The sequence below is a fragment of the Mus musculus genome, chromosome 13 (genome assembly GCF_000001635.26).
Source record: "Mus musculus strain C57BL/6J chromosome 13, GRCm38.p6 C57BL/6J".
NCBI classification, from domain to species: domain Eukaryota; kingdom Metazoa; phylum Chordata; class Mammalia; order Rodentia; family Muridae; genus Mus; species Mus musculus.
Genome location: NC_000079.6, coordinates 101,537,939 through 101,556,812, shown reverse-complemented (window position 1 = coordinate 101,556,812; position 18,874 = coordinate 101,537,939). Strand labels below are relative to the sequence as shown.

Sequence of the window (18,874 nt, the reverse complement as noted above, 5' to 3'; positions counted from 1 at the left end):
TAGTTTTCTGTCTCTCCTCTTCCTCCTCTTGCTCCTCCTCTTCTTCTTTGATTTTTTTTTTACTTGTTGTATGTATGTGAGTACATGGTTGCAGTCTTCAGACACACCAGAAGAGGGCATCAGACCCCATTACAGATGGTTGTGAGCCACCATGTGGTTGCTGAGAGTTGAACTCAGGACCTCTGGAAGAGCACTCTTAACCACGGAGCCATCTCTCCAGCCTCCAGCTTTGTTTTTCTAATAACTCTGTTTTACCAACCATTTTATTGGACTTGGGGGCCACTTAAAACTTAGTATCAAAATGCAATCCTGAGAAAACAAATTGTTGTATTTTCATACTTTAAAATTATGATTTCTTGCACCTCTTTATGAACTGCCCCAGGTACGTGGTACCCAATACCATTGCTTGGTTGGAGTTTAGTGCCACAGTCAAGGTCTTTTGAGCTAAGCAAGCATAGGTTGTCACCTGCTTTCTTCCACACATCTCCCATGTGAACTATAGATGCTTCTTTCACAGCGGCTATAATAGATTTTGTTCTTCAGTAGCGCTAAAAGTATTTTAAAAAGTAAATATGAAGTTAGACGAGGAAACTGAGTGGGGCTTCCATTACCAGACATTTGTTTACCATCTAGAATGGCTTCTATGTCATATGTGAAAACAAATTCTGTATCTTAGAGAAGATATCTGTGTTTATGCAACATCCTCCTACTTTTTTTTCTGCTAGAGATTATGTGGCCTTCCTAATAATTTCCCTGTCTAAGAATTGTTTGTTAAAGTATTTAGACGTGCAATATAGAAAACTTACTTTAACAAGAAGACCAGGAGAGACAGGATCAAAAAAAAAAAAAAAAAAAAAAAAAAAAAGGCATCATGAAAAACTGAAGATAAAGGGATTTTGGCAAAAGAGTCCTTTTGATTGATATTTCATTGTATGCTTTAGATAATATAATTAGAATTTTAAATTTAAATATGACTTTATTTTGCATGTTTGGATGTTGTCTGCATGTCAGTCTGTGCATCATGTGCATGTCTGATGCCCAAGGAGGCCTCTGTGCTCTTAAACACACACCAAGCTTACAGCTTGCTGTGACTTCAGTGTCCAGCTATGTAGCCTACTTTGTTGTAAAGGGATGTAGAGACTTGATAGCCCATGGGGCACTGTTTCCTAGCACTACGGTGAAATTGTTCTGGCAACTGGTGCTCTAGAGACTGCAGTGATTTCAACATCTGAGTTTCTGGTTGATCAGCTCAAGGTCACTGACCAAATTAACAACTCTGAGGATTACAGCAATCTTAAGTGAAACATTCCAGAACAAGTCATATTATTTACAGAAACAGCTTTCCAAATTTCCCAACGCATTCCTTACTTTGCACAGTTGACTTAACATATAATGATATTATTTACTATTGACGTGTATAAATTTGTCTTTGCTTATATATCTGGACAGTGATTTGTACTTTTAGAATAGCTTTTAGTTTGCATATCTGGAATATCCATTCTTTGTTCTATTAGATGCTTCCCCAAATTTACTCCTCTAAAAATTTTTTTTTGTGACACTGATTGCTGGCGGTCCTCTGTTATCTATCTCCTCCTTCTTGTCTAGAAACATGACTTTAAATGAGCTCACAGAGCTCTAAGAAAAGTCGTGTTACTGCTACCTAGCCTTGCTTTGCAGCTTAGTATGATAAGCTAGGACCAGCTTCTGACCAGTATATAGTAAGTATGATTTTAGAGAATCATGTTCCAGACCCAACAGAGCTGAAGCACATAGGAACTCATGGGGACTGTGACAGCACACGGGAGACCTGTGAAGTTCAAGCTGGACAAAATCCCAGCACAATGGAAGTAAGTCCCACCCTTAACCTAGAAGCTGTTTGAAACTGACAGCTGCTGGAAGAATGAAAATCAGTTCTCTTCAACGGAGCAGCACTGGGCATATCAGAGCATTCGAAGGCAAGCCCTGGGCTCAGGAATGGCTGGTTAACACAAATGGGAGTCCATGTTTGCTTGTTGTGACGACTGGATGATTGTTTCATTTGGCTTTTTGCATTAAGAGAGAAAAGGGACATCAAGTTGGCTGGGCAGGGAGGTATGGGGATTTGGGAGGTGTTGGGGGAGGAGAAAGAAAATGATCAAAATATATTATATGAAATTCTCAAAGGAGGAATACAAACATTAAAAATACTCTAAAGCAGCTTCTCCTGTACTGGTTCATAGGAAATTTTCTTTTCCTTAAAAGTTTTTAAGTTTTTCTAATTGTAGATCTCTCTGTTCCTTGCATGCAAACATAAAATACAACTCAAATCTCAATTACTGTCTAATAATGTTGATACAAATGATCACACAAAGATGTAAAAATATACAAAAGAGTTGGATGGTGGTGGTGTACAACTTTAAGCCCAGCACTCTGGAAGCAGAGGCAGGTGTATGTCTGTAAGTTTGAGGCCAGCCTAGTCTAAAAAGTGAGTTTTAGGACAGCCAGGGCTGTTACACAGAGAAACCCTGTCTCAAAAAATCAACGAACCAACCAACCAACCAACCAACCAACCAACCAACCAACCAACCAACCAATCAAACAAACTTAACAAAACAAACCCCCAAAGAGTTATCTATCACACCTACCTATGAACAAAGGATTACGATAGCTACATACTGAGGTTAGATTTCTCATTTAGAAGAAAAGGAATGCAAGTATGTCTGCAACCTTCATAATAAAGATTGAAGGAAGGTCATCTGCTCAAATACATTATTCTTTAAGGTTTTTTTTTACACTTTTTAATTACATGCATGTATGTGTTCATATACATGTGACTATGCGAACATGATTGTAGGTGCTCCTGTGAGCTAGGGCCTTTGGGATCCTCCTGGAGCTGGACAGAGATCCCCATCCAATGTGTGGTCTAGGAACTGGACTCAGGTCCTTTGGAAGAGCAGTAAGCACTCGTAACTACCAAAGCATCTCTCTGGCCCCTCAAATGCATTCTTGAAAATTGAATAGACAGTGTTCTTTGAACAGCTTGGGGACTGACAGTGAGATAATCCATACCCATAGCCTCTTGGGAATTAGAGGTTGAAAAGAAGAAGAAAAGAAAGGGACTTTGAGAGAGTCTGTGGGCCAGTCTCGTGGCAACCTTGCTCACTTCTCAGGAAGCAGACTCAGCTAACCTAGCTCCTCCCTAACCTCTGACCTTCTGTACAGTTCCATATGGAGGAAAGTCCTGGACAACTGCACTTGTTGTTCCTTTAATGCCCCTACTTCGAAAATAACCCCCAGCTGCTCCAGAAAGGCTGTGAGCCTGACCCCGCACTCTGCGTTCTGAGAGGGAAGAGCAGCCCACTCACAGAAGCATCTGAGGCCCCAGGGTTTTCTTCCTTCTCTGGGCGCAGCAGCTGCAATTCGAAAGCAGCAGATTAACATAATACTTGGGAGGCATTCAGGAATGGCAGCAGAGGAGGTAGCCATTCCTGGGTCCTGGGATCCATGAGGGAGGGTGTGAAAAATGGCGGGGTCACTGAGCTAAAAGAGCCATGGAAAGCCCCGCCTATGGAAAAGGTGGGGCGAAGCTAGAGCAGCCTCTGTCTCTCCCAGCACCGGCACCAGGAAGAGACAGCTGGTATGGCTCAGCCCTGATGATAAGAAATGAAGCTGAAACAAAAGAAACCAGAACTGGAGTCTAGGAATGTCCAGTACACGTGGTAAAGTTTCATAGCCATAGGGGAGACCTGCGTGGGGAGCAGTAGGGGCTAAGTAGTGATCTACATAAAGTAGACAAAGTGCAGATGCTGAAAGTTTCAGACTGTTCTAGGGTAAAGAAAGGATGGCACTTTCTCTTTCTACCTTTTTTTTAGATAGCATCTGACTCGAGTCTCTTATCATCTAAAAGGCTTGGATGTGTTCTTCTTTAAAGGGATGATACCTGGTGTTCCAGAACTTGTAATATATGTTCCTCTTCCATGTTATGAAGGCAATGCTTCTCTACACACACAAACAGTCCTTTATATCTAATCATCTACATAGCACTGCCCATGTGGAAGTGACCAGAGAATCTGACCTTGGCAGCAGAAGACTAACAGGAAACAAGAAGAGGCTGATGCAAAGCTACCCACCCAGCAAGATGCTGGCAGTTTCTGACTCAGGGTGGCTGGGGCAGCTTGATAAGCCATCCAAGCAGCCGACTCTCCCTGATGTATAGGGCTGGAGGTGGCAAAGGTAGGGATGTGGCAATGCCATTAGCCTTACCTCAGTCTCTAGACTAACTCATTTGAACATCTATGGACCTGCTTTACCTCTTCCCCTCTCCCCCTATGCTTTGGGTGGCTCACAGTGTTTCATGACAGCCACTTGAAAATATTCTCTTCGATTCTCTCCGACAAAGGCTCCACAGGAACCTGACATAGACATATAGGATATAATATATATATAACATATAGGATATAATCCCAGTCCTCAGGAGGCTGAGGCTGAAGGATCATTGTAAGTTTGAGGCTAGCCAGAGTTACATGACAAAACCTATCTCATAAAGCACGTTTTCCTCCTCCAAATAAAGGCATTAGAAGGTATCCTCCATCCAAGGCTACAAATACCGGATCATTTTCTATGATCTTCATGATCTCTGCTCATTTCTCCAATCTAAACTCTCAAATTTCCTGAAATTAAGTCAATAAATATATATATACTGAAGATATATATCATAGGCAGCGTGTGGCATGAGATAGCCGCACAGCTACCTCCAAAGCTCGGCTCTATTTGGGAAGGACACATGCCTATGTGGCATATATATGTTATTGCTCAAAGAGATATCATCCCAGGTTAGTTTGCTGATTTTCCAAATGAATGTGCAAATATGGTTATATTATATTGTTTAGAAGAGGGAGGAGCCCTCAGCCTCCAGAGCAGAGGGAGCCAAACACTTCAGAAACCAAACGTAGCTAGGGTTACGGATTGAACTGTGTCCCTCCCAACGTCACATATAGAATCCCTAACTCTTAACAGCTCACAGTGAGATCTTGTATAAAGATACCATCTTTTAAAAAATGCCCAAGTTAAAATGAGTCTATCAAGGTTGGCCTTGACCCTAACTTACAATGTATCCTTAAAGAAGGAAAATTTCGTTGACAGATACAGAAGAAATGTGATCTGAAGGGTTATGGAAGGAAACAGGCACACAAAAGCCAAGGAGTGATGCTGTGGGCATATCCTACCACTTCCCCCATAGACCTCAGAGGAAATCAGCCTTGCTGACACCTAGATTTCAGGTTTCAAGCCATTTCTGTTGTTAAGGTTGCCCTCTGGGGTACTGGGATATTGTCGCCAAGGAAAATAAGGCAACACTCCAGGGTAAGAGGCCAGGGAGCACAGCAAGGTGAGGAAAGCCTCATGGGACTGAGACACCACCGTGCAAAGCAGCCAATCACAGTACCAGGCCTGTTCTAAGAAAATCAGCATACAGAAACCAAAGGTATGTGCAGAAGGGCAGGTGGCCCCGCTTGATAGGCTAGGAGTCCTCATATCAGCGTGCACCGGACTTGTGACGGGTTCTGAAAAGAGAGCGACATTTTTGTGCAGTTTCCCCAGGAGCCCATTGTGACAGGTTATGTTGAAAAAGATGTTGAGCAGGGTGGACTGGAGCCAAGAAACCTGAAGAGGTTCACTCTGTTATGAGAGGTTCTCAAGCTTGGCTAGGGTAGAGTTTCCTGGCAGACTGGGCTGATAATGGCCATAAGGATGGATATTGGAAGCTCAATCCAAGAATCAGTGATCATTTGAATGACAGAAAAGAAGTGGCTAATGTTCTTTAGACTATTGAGGTGGAGAGATTATCCCGAATTTTCTAGGGAGGCATCAAATGAAATCTAAATCTGCCTTAGGGAAGAGAGACAGAAGGGGGTTGGAAGAGAGGGTGTACTGGAGGGAGAGAGAAAAGGGGCAGGAGGAAAGGAGAGAGAGAGAGAGAGAGAGAGAGAGAGAGAGAGAGAGAGAGAGAGAGAGAGAGAGAACACAATGTGACCAGAGAAGAATGGAGACAAAAGGTGGTGTGACATGCCAAAAAGGATCAGGAGAAACAGGGCAGACCTCCAAATAAAAACGAGGCAAACAGATGGATCTCCACTATAGCCGCCAGGAGGAGTGGCATCTAAATTTAAGTCCCGTGAACTCCATTTAATAATTCTGGCCTACAATCTATAAGAAGCATACATTTGTGTTCATTCAGGCCACCGAGTTGGTACTAATTTATAAATGCAGCCCCAGAAAACTACCGCTCTGGGGTCCTATCCCAGAGTGAGTGGGCCTGTTTTATGGTAGGGCCCAGACATCTGTAACAACTCCCAGGTGTGCCACCAAGAGGGTGTCTGCTGAGACCAGAAGAGGCTGTCTGTAGTTCACATCTGATCTGAGAAGCTTGCACAGAGACAAAACTGAAGCTGGAACCAGGAATGAGATCCTAAAAGGAGTCTGGAAATGAAGAAATAGAGCTGAGGAAGAACAGAACTCAGATACACTCTACAATCATCAGGCATGAGAAGAGTAGGGGAGGTGGCGTGGAGTCCAGTGGTAGAGCAATCCTAGTATACAAAGGGTCCTGGGTTCAGTCTTCAGCAACACACACACACACACAAGCACACACACTCACACACATTCACACATGCTCACACTTACATTCATACTCGCACACGCACACATACATTCACACACATATACACAACCATATGCACATACACACATACATACACACATCCCATACATTCACACACACACATATACACATACACACTCACAGTCACACACACATATATGCACACACATACACACCCACTCACACACATACATGCATACATACACACACAGACAAGTAAGCAGATAAGGAAACAGCAAAAATACCCATAGAGGCAGAAGGAGGAGGATCAGTTTTTCAACACAAGCCCACATGGAGAGGTAGCAAAAACGACACCCAAGTCTCTCCCATGCTAAAGAGAGGGAAAGAGAGTGGTGACTAAGAAATGCTAAAGCTCAGAGGCCCCGGATGACCTTTGAGAAGGCAATTTTGATGGCATCAGAGAGATGAGGGACAGACGTCAGATGAGAGTGGGTGGATGTGGAAGCAACAGCAAAGGCTTTGGGGGCTCTATCCACGAAACAGGAACAAGGTCAAAATCATAACAAGGCAGATTCTGGGATCAGACCCAGCCTACTCCCACAATTGCTCCAGTACCTGTTGGACCTTGAACAGACAGTCTAACCTTTCCTAGATTCAGCTATGCCATTTATATGATGGACAGAATGATGTCCACACACAGGATTTGGGAGGAGGGTCAATGAAATTAAATAGGCCTTGTGTTGATGGGAAGTGCTGAGCACTGACGTAAGGATGGATGTAGAGATGTGGGAGAGTTCTGCAATCCTACTTTTCAATGAGACAAGCTTCAGGGCAAAAAGCAGGACTCAGGTAATTTTCACATCAAAATAGAAGCAATTCTCATTAAGCATATATTCCAAATATCTTATGGCCACATTAATAGTAAAATCATCGGCTGTTGGCTAGCTGTTGTTCCTGGGGCAAGTCATCATACATTTAGTAGCTTGTAACGATGTTAACTTCCGGGTCTGTTGTTGACAGGGATCCTTGTGGGGTGACCCCAGTGTCACCTTGCTGGGGCTAGACTCAATTTTGGAGGCTACAGGAGAAAACTCCTTTTTTGTTTTGTTTTGTTTTTTTGTTTTGTTTTGTTTTTTACAGAGTCTAAGGCCACCTGTACTCTTGCCTCTTGGACTCTTCCTCTACCTTCTAGCCTGCCATGCGTTTATTCCTCAGTTACCTCTCCTTCTGACAACAGTTGGCAAAAGTTTCTCATTCCTAAGGACTCAGCTGTATACATACGGCTGGCTCCCTGTATACTTCAAAATACTCTCCCTGTCTCTCAATGTAGATGCTTTATCACATGAGAGTTCCATTCGCCAAGGAAGGCAATATATTTGCAGGCTTCAAATATTAGGACATGAGCATCTTCTCTGGACTATTCCTCTACTTGTAATATTATAATTTATCTGTGGTTCATATTTAGCTAGGCACCTCTTGCTTGTTTCCAAAGTCTAGTGAGTCTACCTATAAAACTTTTCTTTGGCTAGTACTAAATTCCCTCGATCCCAGGACCTTGACTGTATTTCTTTCCTCCTCGCCCTCCTCGTCCTCCTCGTCCTCATCCTCGTCCTCCTCCTCCTCCTCCCCCCTCTCCTCCTCCTCCTCCTCCCCCTCTCCTCCTCTCCCCCTCCCCCCTCTCCTCCTCCTCCTCTTCCTCCTCTTCCTTCTCCTCATCTTTCCACTCTGTGATTCCACATTAGCTTCTATGCTGTATTACATGCATCTTCATTCCAAATTTTAGGGAAAAGATCCCAGAGGTTTATAAAAATGAACAATACAGAGCTATACATGTAACAAAATACTACATTATCTGTCAGCATTTCATTCAGACTTCATGTACAGTGGTAGGAAAAACCAGAAGCCACACTGTGCAGTTCACTTAGGAAAGAAATTTAATACAAAGAACTGGCTCCATCTAAAACTCCTAGAAGAGCCAGGAGGAGCCAGGGGGGAGCAGGGGTGGGGTGGGGTGGGGGGAGGTGAGGGAAGCCACTAGCTTTCACATTTGCTGTTTGTTCTCAGATCTGTATAGGCACCGAGACTTCAGGAAGCTGCAGCTGATGACTACAGCTGCTTCTTTCACTGGTGCGGATGATTCACAGCTAGATGTCTGGAAGTCAGCGCGAAATCTGATAACGCCTGAAACCCACACTTCTATCCTCCTGAGCAGATGAGCAGCACTTCCGCTTGTCCAGAGCTGGACCTTCCTAACTCACAGGCAAGTACATTTGTTTGCCTGTCTTCTCTGCAAGCCCTCTGTTGGGGAGAACACTAGGAAACACAGTTTCTGGACTTCTCTCTAAAAAGAGAAGAGGGATGAGCATCTCAGACAAACGGGCACATAGAGCCGAAGAAACAACTTCAAGGACTGAAGAGAAGAAAGCTGCCAACCCACAGTGCTTAGGGGTCTGGCTGGTTCAAAGTTCCTGGATCCCTAAGTGTGTAGTACATATTGGTGATTTGTCTTCAATGATAACACTTTAACAATTGGCTGTCCCAGCATCCTCTGGTCTTAGGGTTTCACTGACTACATAATTTGTTCATCAGAGTCTTATTTTCCTATCTAAGGCAGCAATGTGTATAAAAAGAAGAATTTTGATAAGTAATAGTTGTTTCCGGGGCTGGTTCCTGAACTATAAGATATTATCTATTATATTTCTGTCAAGTGAACAGCATACAGTAAAGTTCAAAGGAACAACTCACTATTTACCATAAGTATTGGTTTATTCATCCAGGCAGGGTACAACTTGGCTCTTCTGCATCTCACTCGAGTCTATCATTCAGGGGCACTGCTGACTGAACAAGGCCAATATGTGCCCAGCCTTGCCATCATACCACATGGCCTGTCTCCATCAGGGTGGGCAAATGAGTCTCTCATACACCACACTCTCAAGTAACTAGGATCCTTGGGTTATGCTTTAGATTCATACCTAATTGTGTTCATGTGTCACTGCCAATGCCAATCAAATCTCATTAAAATTTAGCATCTTAACAATTTCTTCATACACATGAAGGCAAAGCTAATGATTTTACACATTCTACAGTCAATCGTCCATGTACCTGTCAATACCTGTCTCATCACTGCTTACTGGGTTCTCCCATTAACTCCATAGCCACCTACCTCCCTTCCACCTTTCCGAGAACAAGACCTTGTCTCCTTTGAGTCGTCCTCCTGTCTACTGTGTATATCAAACACTCAATAGTACTCAGTCTTGGTCCACGTGTCGTAGTAGAGCTCTGGGGAAGATTTATATTAAACACGCTTAAACCTGAGCATCGTGAAACCCTCGGACTCACCACTGAATAAATCAAGCCGTTATCCTTGTCTGTGTATGCTGACAGCTACAGCTTTACAATCCGGGTGTGTACAGATGCAGGAAGCTACTCGGACACTTCCACTTTTCCGGAAACATTGTCAGGGAATGACATACTAATTAGACTGGTGTTTTACCACGAAGTGAAACTTTGAGAGAAATGAAAACTTAGAGGTGGCAGGGGTGTGCCTCAACATCTTGGTATCTCCAGAGCTGTATCTCCTACGGGGACTGGAGAACAGTGGGCAGTTCATAAGCATTTGCTATACTAAGGGTCATTTCTTCCCACTTAATGGCCCAAGAATATGCATTGTCTGTGTGAGTTCTGAAGCTGACATCTATAACTTGCTTTGCAAGGACTTCTTAAGAAATTCTGAGGCACAGCATAGTCATTACTTTTTATTTTTTTAATGATACAAAAGTCAAACTCAAGCCATCCCAGGAATTAAGAGAAAGTAAAGCAAAAAGAAAATGGATTTGACATTGGACTTAGAAGTCTTCTAGCCTGTTAGTATAGCACAACACTAATTTCCTTCTGGTTGTTAGAGAATGAGTGTGTGTGTGTGTGTGTGTGTGTGTGTGTGTGTGTAAAGCAGAAAGAGGCCATTGAGAAAGCAGGCCAGGACAGAAAGATTACATGGGATCTGTAGTCACCTGCCAGGAAGCTCTTGCCCAGGGTGATGCTCACACAGGCCCCAGAAGCAAAGGTGGAGGGGCCCAGTTACCCTTTTCATCACAGCATAGCTGTTGTGAGCACAGCCCGGCTGCCTGGGCTGCCTGTGGCCTCTGATAGCTTAGGCTGAAGGGAGGGAGGAACAGATAATGAAGGCAGTCGCCTCAGAAAGCCTTTGGGTTGCCCAGGGCCTCCCTTCTGGGCGAGTCTTGCGCCAGATGTGAAGACATCCCTCAGGGGTCTGAGTAACTGCCAAGGGCAGCCTCTCCTTTTCTCTAGCTTGTCAAATTTGACACCATTTCTGTCTGGCTTCCCTCAGTTTCAAAAGAGAGACTAAGCTGTTTGCCTACATGACAAGAGTCCCACAGAACTTTCTCAGCCAGGGTTTTGAAATAAGTACCAGAGGCAGTATGCAGGCAAATACCGAGAAGTCCAGAATCTTGCTTGTGTGGGTGGGGACCTGAAAGGAACCTGGGCTCCAGCTGGATGCTATTTGTTTCTTTTCATTTTAGGCTGCTATTTCTCTCTCTCTCTCTCTCTCTCTCTCTCTCTCTCTCTCTCTCTCTCTCTCTCTCTCTCTCTCTCCCTCTCTCTCTCTCTCCCTCTCTCTCTCCCTCTCTCTCTCTCTCTCCCTCTCTCTCTCTCCCTCTCTCTCTCTCTCTTGGACTGAGATAATTTCTCCCCAAAAGGTACAAGCTCCAAATGTTAATTCATTCATTTCTGCTCCCTTGCACACCCGAAGCTGCCTGCTGGTGGGATGGTCACCTTTTTTCCCTTTCACCTACTAAGCAACCCCAGAAGGCAAGGCCCAGTGCCTGTTCTGGGCAGTAGCATGAAGGGTTCTAGCTCATGGATCGTGACCCATGCTGGAACATGGAAGGGGAAAGTCTGGACCCCATTAAGCAGAGGCAAACTCACCTCTCTGTTCTTTGCAGAGGCAACGGTTCTTGAGATTTTCTGAAGGTCACTAAGCCATAGCCTTCTTCCACATAGAACCTCAGCTTCTCCTCTTTAAGTGCCAAGGCCAACCAGCAGGATCTTTTATTCTCTGTGTAGTCCAATCATGTGTGATTGCTTGGTCTAATGGCCAGGGTTGAGGCCAACAGAGGCCAGAGAAACCAACAGAAGGAAAAAGTCCCTGATTCTTTTTTTCCTACCTTGGAAGAGCTTTCCTGGCACCAGAATACACATGTGTTAAGTAAGAACTGCCCTGAAGGGACCTACAAGTCTCTGCTGCCTCTTGGAATACAGAAAGTATCTCTGCTCCCCCTTTGTAAAGGTACACAGTACTGCTTCCTAACTTGCTTCCTACAATTTGGTACCCCACATCAACCCTGATGTCACTGGCCTTGTTTTCCCTTTACCTCTGCTAGCTCATATTTTGACCAGCTGGGGGAGTCAGGCTTGAAGATGGTTGTGCAGTGAAGCTCTGCAGATCCACGTAGCTGGAAGGGTCAGGAATAAAAACACAGAGAACTGACCCGGTTTTAGAGGAACCAAGGAAGTGCACAAAGGACACCATGCTGCCATTCTTTGGGCCGCTTGTACTCAGTACAGGGAAGCTAGGCACTATTGTCCCCATTTCACAGGGGCACTCAAACTCTCCAGGCTACATAGGCAGAATGGACACTGGAAGCCACCTCTCCTGTTTCCTAGTGTCCTGCTCCTAGCAATGATCAGAGCTTAGAGGAAATGAATGCATCTGTGCTCCCCTTCATTCCAGCATCAAGAGAGCAGAAGAAGAGCGAACACGAAGAGGGAGTCACCTTTCAAATCTATTTGAATCATGCTTTGTAACGATCAATTCCAAAGTTTGCCCAGAAGCCCATATATTTAAAACTAGCATTTCTCTTATCATGGGTAACCATTCCGTACTGCATGAATTGAAATGGCTATTCACCTGCGGGGTCAGCTATCCCCTGTCAGCAATAAAGCCATCAGTGATCATTCTGCAGGGTAGGACTGTTCGTGAACATCTGGCTGGCCACTGCCCTTGGCCTTCAGAAGCCGCAGGCATGTGGAAGCTCTTGCTGTTGATTAACAGGACTGTCTCATGTTGGATGTGAAACAGACAGCAACTAAGCAACTTGAACTTACTGGAATGTGAGTTTGGAAACTAGCGAGATATCATCAGTCAAGGTTCGTTACTGCAAGACTAGAAACAGGTTCCACTCTGACGCAGCACAACTGACTGGTGATTTTATGGTGAGAAACCCATCTTGACTTACTCCAACATTCAGTTACCGTATTGCTGATCCACTTTATTTGGATTTCATGTTCTGAATTTCTCCATACTTTTGCTGAGAGCTTGGGGAAGTCCATGAATACCCAACAAATAATGAAGTAGACTAGATCTGTACAATAGGCGAGTGGCGGTTATTTTTTAAAAAGAAGATGAACTGAAAGTTTTGTCTGGCACGTTTCAGATTTCTCTTTATTTCAGTATTCTCAATCATGTCCCCTAAGGCTCTTCTTACTCTCAACACTTTTCATTCTTCAAAACCTTCCGACCTAATGTGAACTTTGAACTAATATGGCAGCTGTATTCTAAATTTCTAGGTTGTGGACGGACTGGTCTAGGAGGCTTTCAGAAACATCACACTGGGCATCACATCCGAATCGTGGGAGAGTGTGTGGGCAAGCAGGGCCTACAGCTTGGAGATGCAGAAGGCACAAGAGCAGAACACAAAGCAAGCACACAGAGTGAAGCTCTGTATGGTGGCCTACCCTTGGCGCAGTGGCCACTGTGACACACTCGCCCATTATGCCACTTTGCCAAAAGTTGTGTGGTGGTTTTGAGTTTTGTGTTTCTGGTGTTTGAGGCATCTCTCATCTCTGCTTGATTGAGCAGCTCTAGTCCAGCGTTTCCAGCCACAAAATGGTCAACAGACACTTAAAAACCAAACCAAACACAAACACAAACTCACTCTCATTCTCTCTCTCTCTCTCTCTCTCTCTCTCTCTCTCTCCCTCTCTCTCCCTCTCTCTGATGTTCACATTCTTTACAGTGTCCACCCAAGTAAATCTCTCCTCCCCTGGATATCATACAATGATCACTTCATTTTGTTTAAAAGCATTTAATGGAGTGGCTGGTGGAGGTTGCTTAACGGGACCTACTAAAATACTAGGTTTTAAGTCAGATTTCAAAAGCTTGTCTATCTATGCTTTGGTTTCACCTAAGAAAGAGGGTCCCTGGATCTGGAAGGATTGCAGAAGTCTCCAGCACATACCAGGTGGTAATTTTAAATGCAGATACCTTTCCTTCTATGGGTCAGGGTGGTGGAAGCTGGAAGAGACACTGAACTGTGTGTTCTCCTACAGTTATAGGAGGAGGTAACAGGAACTGGGTAGCCCACTGTGGTGAGTCACGAAAGCTCTTGGGGGTGTCTTCCAGTTTCCCTCAGTTTGTCACGACTATACATCACGTTCTGTCTATGGAAGCAAGGACTAAGAGGTGCTTCCAACCTCTATATGAACACCATTCTCCCCAGTTCCGTACTGGTCTACCATTTACATGGAAAACTTAAGATTCCTGCATTAATCACATATGTATAGTCATGTATCAGACAAAATGCAGCCTATTCTTTCCATTTTTTAAATTAAAAATGTGACGAAATACATATCGCATCAACTTTTTCCTCTTGCAATACCAAAATTCTGTACTCATGAAACAACAGCCCAGTCTCCCTCTCTCCAGTGTCTGGTAACCACTATTCCAACATTCTATCTCTAAACTCTGACTATTCCTGACATGTTATACAAGTAGAACAGAATGGTATCCTTGAGGCTCCCACAAGGCACCACCTGTCAGCACATCTTTCAGACTCAGTAATATTCCACCAGATGCACGTGGTACATTTAAAACTTCCCTTACCTGCCCACAGACACTTGGGAAATTACCATAAATACCTCTGCTGTGAGCATGAGAACAAACATGTGTGCACTTCTCCGTTACAGGTTCTTTGGGATAGAGAGCCAGAAGTGTAACTGAGACACATGATAATGCTCTCAGTAATGCTGAAGGGGTCTGCATACTACTGCTTCCCAACAGGGCTCTGTTCATGGTCATGAGGCCGCTACTCTAAGACTTGCGTCTAGGAACAGAGTGAGTTGAGACAGCTTTAATTCACAGAACCGCTCTGCACTAACCCCACTTTCCCAGCCGATGGGAGTCAGAAGTTCTATCAGTTGTGACAAACTGAAGGGTCCTCACCAGCTTCTGTGACTCACCACAGTGGGCTACTGAGGTCTTGCCACTTCCTCCCATTGTCAGGAGGAAGGAAGAGACCAAATGGCTCCCGTGTGTTCTGGGATCCCATGAGTGCTTGCCGGGAACTGCTTTCCACTTCCAGCCTTCTTTCCTGAAATCTGAGAGTGCCCTAGACAAAGGGTTTTGTAAGTCTACTCCGGCTCACGTTTTCATGTCCATGTCAAGTAGGGAAAATGGGGATGTCAGTCAATGCCACCGTCAGGAACTAGACCTCTGCCAGATCAGCCTGGCAGAGGGCTTCCTGAACTTGGGAAGACCACAGCTTTATCCAGCCTGCAGTGGGCACCAGAACTTTCCCCAAGTGTCCAGTTAGCTGGGCATAAACCAAGACCTACATCTACAAAGTGAGATCAACATTAGGTTTTCAAAGAAAAGAGATTCAGAAACTAGGCTCTCCCCACCCCTTCACACTGCTATGTGAAGGGGGGGGGCATCTCTCCCTGCCCATGGCAATGAAGCTCAGAAGGCAGACCTCTTGAATGTGTATGTCACCCCACTGCTCTGGTGGAAAAACTGAGAGTTCAGGCCTTTTACCTCTCTGACCTCAGTTTCTTTCTCTATTAAAGGGAAAAGGAGCAACACGCGTAGACAAACAAAACCCTATGAATTGCTAATCGCCTAGCATAGAGAGGAGGTAACTGCAAAATCCAGACTTAGGGCGATGCTTCGGTTTGTGGGAACAAGTCCAGCTCATGCCCCCCTTCTGCATCTTCACTGAGCTGATGGCATCTGGTCCATCATCTCCCCCACAGCTACCTGTGTTCTGAATTGCCCTCCCCTTTCTCCTCCTACACGGACCTCCCCAGCTGCCTGTGCCTGGAGAGTTCGCTTAGCACATGTGTTTGCAAGGGCCCTTTTTGCTTTCTACTTCACTGCCTCCTCCTCTAAATTCAATCCAGAACAATTTCTTTTGTGCCACCCACAGAGGCAAGGCACACTACTAGGCACATGTCCCAGACACATGGTCGGTGCTAGTTGAAGGAGGTAGAGATCTCTGGACTCAACAAACCTGCTTTCTTGGAAGCACACACTCTTCTGAGCAACCAGCATGTGATCATCCAAGTGGCATCTCGGACCAAGCAGTGCGTGGCTAGCAGCTCCTGGAGCCCTGGCCTGCGAAATACGGGAAGCAGGCGTGTAACTGAGTGAATAGGCATTCCAATAATAGCATCAGAAGGAGAGAATGGTTAAATGCCCTGACTCACGTCCCCAGTGCATGCAGGGCTGTCGCAGAGGCAGAGGGGTGTGGGCTGTGGGCTGTGGTTGGGGCGGGGCGACTTCTCTGTGCAGGGGGATTACCTGGGAAGACCAGGAAATGGGCAGAGCACACACGGGAGCCCAGAAGCTTGAAGTGTGTTGGGGGTCAACTGCGCTGACTCACCCAGGAAGGTGAGAGGGCAATGACCAAATAGGAAGCAAGTTGCCTGTCAGGGAAGCCCTCAGAGAAACAGGAAGTGTGATCAGCTGGTAAAAAGCTCTGAAAAGCTCACATTGACATTATGCTTTTATTCTCTGTTCTCACTCTTTTCTCTTTCTCTTTTCTTCCTTTCTTTCCTTCCTTCTTTCTTTCTTTCTTTCTTTCTCTCTCTCTCTCTCTCTCTCTCTCTCTCTCTCTCTCTCTTTCTTTCTTTCTTTTTTTTTTCTTTTCAAGATGGGCATTTGCTGAGCAAGCACCATGGTACTGAGTCTCTCTGACCTGCTACTTGGAGGGTGTGATTCTGTCTGGGCCTGTAGATGGGGAGAATCCTGATGAGTGTGTGGAGGAGGTAAAAGATTTGGGGAACTCTCTCAGCATCGGGTTTCTTTCCCAACCTCATTGCTGTACTAACAGATATTGACTGAGCCTCAGCTTCAGTTTTGTAAAAAATGCCCAGCCCAAAGGGTGCTAGCTGGGCAGGCACGCAGCTTCTGAAAGACATCAGCAGAAATACCATGCTGAGCCATCCCAGTTAAAGAGGCATCTTCTGACATTGTCTACCCGAGGGTAGATAACTTTTTCTACTAGCATAAAGACACCGTGAGTGCCAGACACAGCTCTGTTTACTGACATTCCAGACTTAAGAGAATTTGGTGGGCATTGTTCCATTCAATTATTATAATAAACTAAGAGAAAGACTGATTAAGTCCCATTTTCCAGAGGAGACAATGGAAGCACACAGGGTAATCCGATACACCACTGTGAGTCTCAGATAGGAAATCTGTACATAGACCATATTGCCTCCTGGTACTGTCTTTTTGTAGACCTGGTTGATTACTTAAATCATGGGAGGCTGAGAATGTCCTCTGTTCTCAGAGAAGGCTTAAAGGTTGACAAAGAATGGCAATTTGTTGGGGAATTCTTTAGAAGAAGTACCAATCTTCATGGCCAAGCTGCCCCAGGACTGACTTCCAGGCAAGATAAAAATCTAAGTGTCCCTTGGCTGGGAAGCAAGTCTGCATAGAAGGTTCCCAGACAATGTAAGAGAAGCATCCGTGTTGATCAACACTCAGTACCTCTCCCATCCCCTCAGTGCCCCCAGGGAGTGTTGTTCTGCACGTAGGGGATGATGCAGGAATCTGCAGGGAATAAGCTACAGGCTGTCTGCCATCCAAATGAGCCTGTAGCTCACAGGGGGACTAAAAGCTTCAGCCCTGATACTCTCCGGCATCAGAACCCAGGTTTGGCATGCTTACGGGCTCCCCAGGTAATTCCAGAAACAGGAGTTCTGAGAACCACGCTTTGTGTAACTCCATTGTGGCTTTCATGTCACTATAGGTCATCTCATCTGCATAAACTGATGAAACTGACCTTGAAAACCCTTTGGTTGTGTGAATGCTAACAGCTCTGGAGTCTTGACTGACTTGCCATGTGTTTTCAAAATAGATTCATCTCTCAAAAGGACCTAGAAACTTATTTGTGGTGGCCCCAGAGAGAGGTTCTGGCAGAGGAGGGAGTAACTGGGATGGGATGAAATGCCTAGAAGAAAAACATTAAAAGGGAAGGTAAAACTTCCAGCGACCTGACCCATATTTTGGGGCTCAAAATTTCTGTAAAACTAAATGTTTTTATATATAAAGACAAAGGTTTGATAAATGAGCATGAATAGGGAATTATATTCTGCAAGGACAGCTTACATCTTTAAATTTAGGCATGGAAGATTATTCAGGCCAGACTTTGAAGTACTTCCTCGAATTTCCAACTTGATCCCCCTCCACCACACAACAGTAGGCAGCATGGGCTCACTTGTGATTTGCAACACATTACAAAGGCATGCGGCCTAGAAATGTCTTTGCAATCTGGCAGACACAGCTTCCTTCAGTGGCTTCCTTTGGAAGTACCTCAGTCTCTTTGTCATCTGCCATCTTGGGAGGGATTGCTGACAAATTTGGCATGCAGCTATGGGAAGGACCGCAGGTAAGACTGATGGGAGATCCTAAGAGGCACACATGGAGGTATGGCTATAGGTTCATAGGCTAAAGGGCAGTTTTGTTTATTCTTGTTGTGGTTTGAAAGTCAGCTTATGTGTTTGAACACTTAATCCCCCATGTTTGTGCTATTTTTGGAAGGTTCTGGAAGTTTTAGAAGATGAGCCCTTGCTGCAGGAAGTGGGTCACCGGGTGGGTTGGGGTAGTTTGAGGTTTTATGTCCTGGCCCCATTCATTTCCTGTTCCTTTTCTAAATTCTGTTTCACCAAGCTGTGAGGAAGTGAGGAGTCTCAGCCATACACTCTTGTTCATCATGAAGCCTGCTGTGATACCTTACCTTCCACAGCAGACAACACTCCCTCAAACTGTGAGTCCAGGTAAACTTCTTCTTTCCTAAGTTGCTTTTGTCTGGTTATTTTGTCAAACAATGAGAAAAGTAATTAATTCAGCCCCCCCCCCGTCTTTACAGGTAGCTCCTGACTGTCATTGTGCAGCCCACCAAGAACTATGAGTATTTCCCACCCCATTCTTGCCCCATTTATTAAAGTTAGTACTTTCTCATTACAAGTCAA

The 18,874-nt window shown here is 44.8% G+C and overlaps 3 long non-coding RNA genes across 4 annotated transcripts in view; 2 read left to right on the top strand and 1 right to left on the bottom strand.

The window, feature by feature from the left end:
- Gm36475 overlaps positions 1-16,455 on the bottom strand; it is a 26,466-nt gene extending 10,011 nt beyond the window's left edge. The window contains exons 1-2 of one of the 2 annotated variants that reach the window (XR_382828.4): positions 16,197-16,455; positions 15,907-16,010 (exon numbers count right to left, since the gene is read on the bottom strand). This is a non-coding gene — a long non-coding RNA (predicted gene, 36475). Of the gene's footprint in view, positions 1-15,906 lie in introns of both variants that reach the window. The other variant, XR_003950708.1, reaches the window with a different exon arrangement.
- On the top strand, positions 8,661-13,036 carry Gm41043 (predicted gene, 41043). The gene is made up of 2 exons (NR_168906.1): positions 8,661-8,858; positions 12,001-13,036. It is a non-coding gene; the product is annotated as a predicted gene, 41043 (long non-coding RNA).
- On the top strand, positions 16,219-18,874 carry LOC105245613 (uncharacterized). The gene is made up of 3 exons (NR_168907.1): positions 16,219-16,286; positions 18,573-18,679; positions 18,772-18,874. It is a non-coding gene; the product is annotated as an uncharacterized LOC105245613 (long non-coding RNA).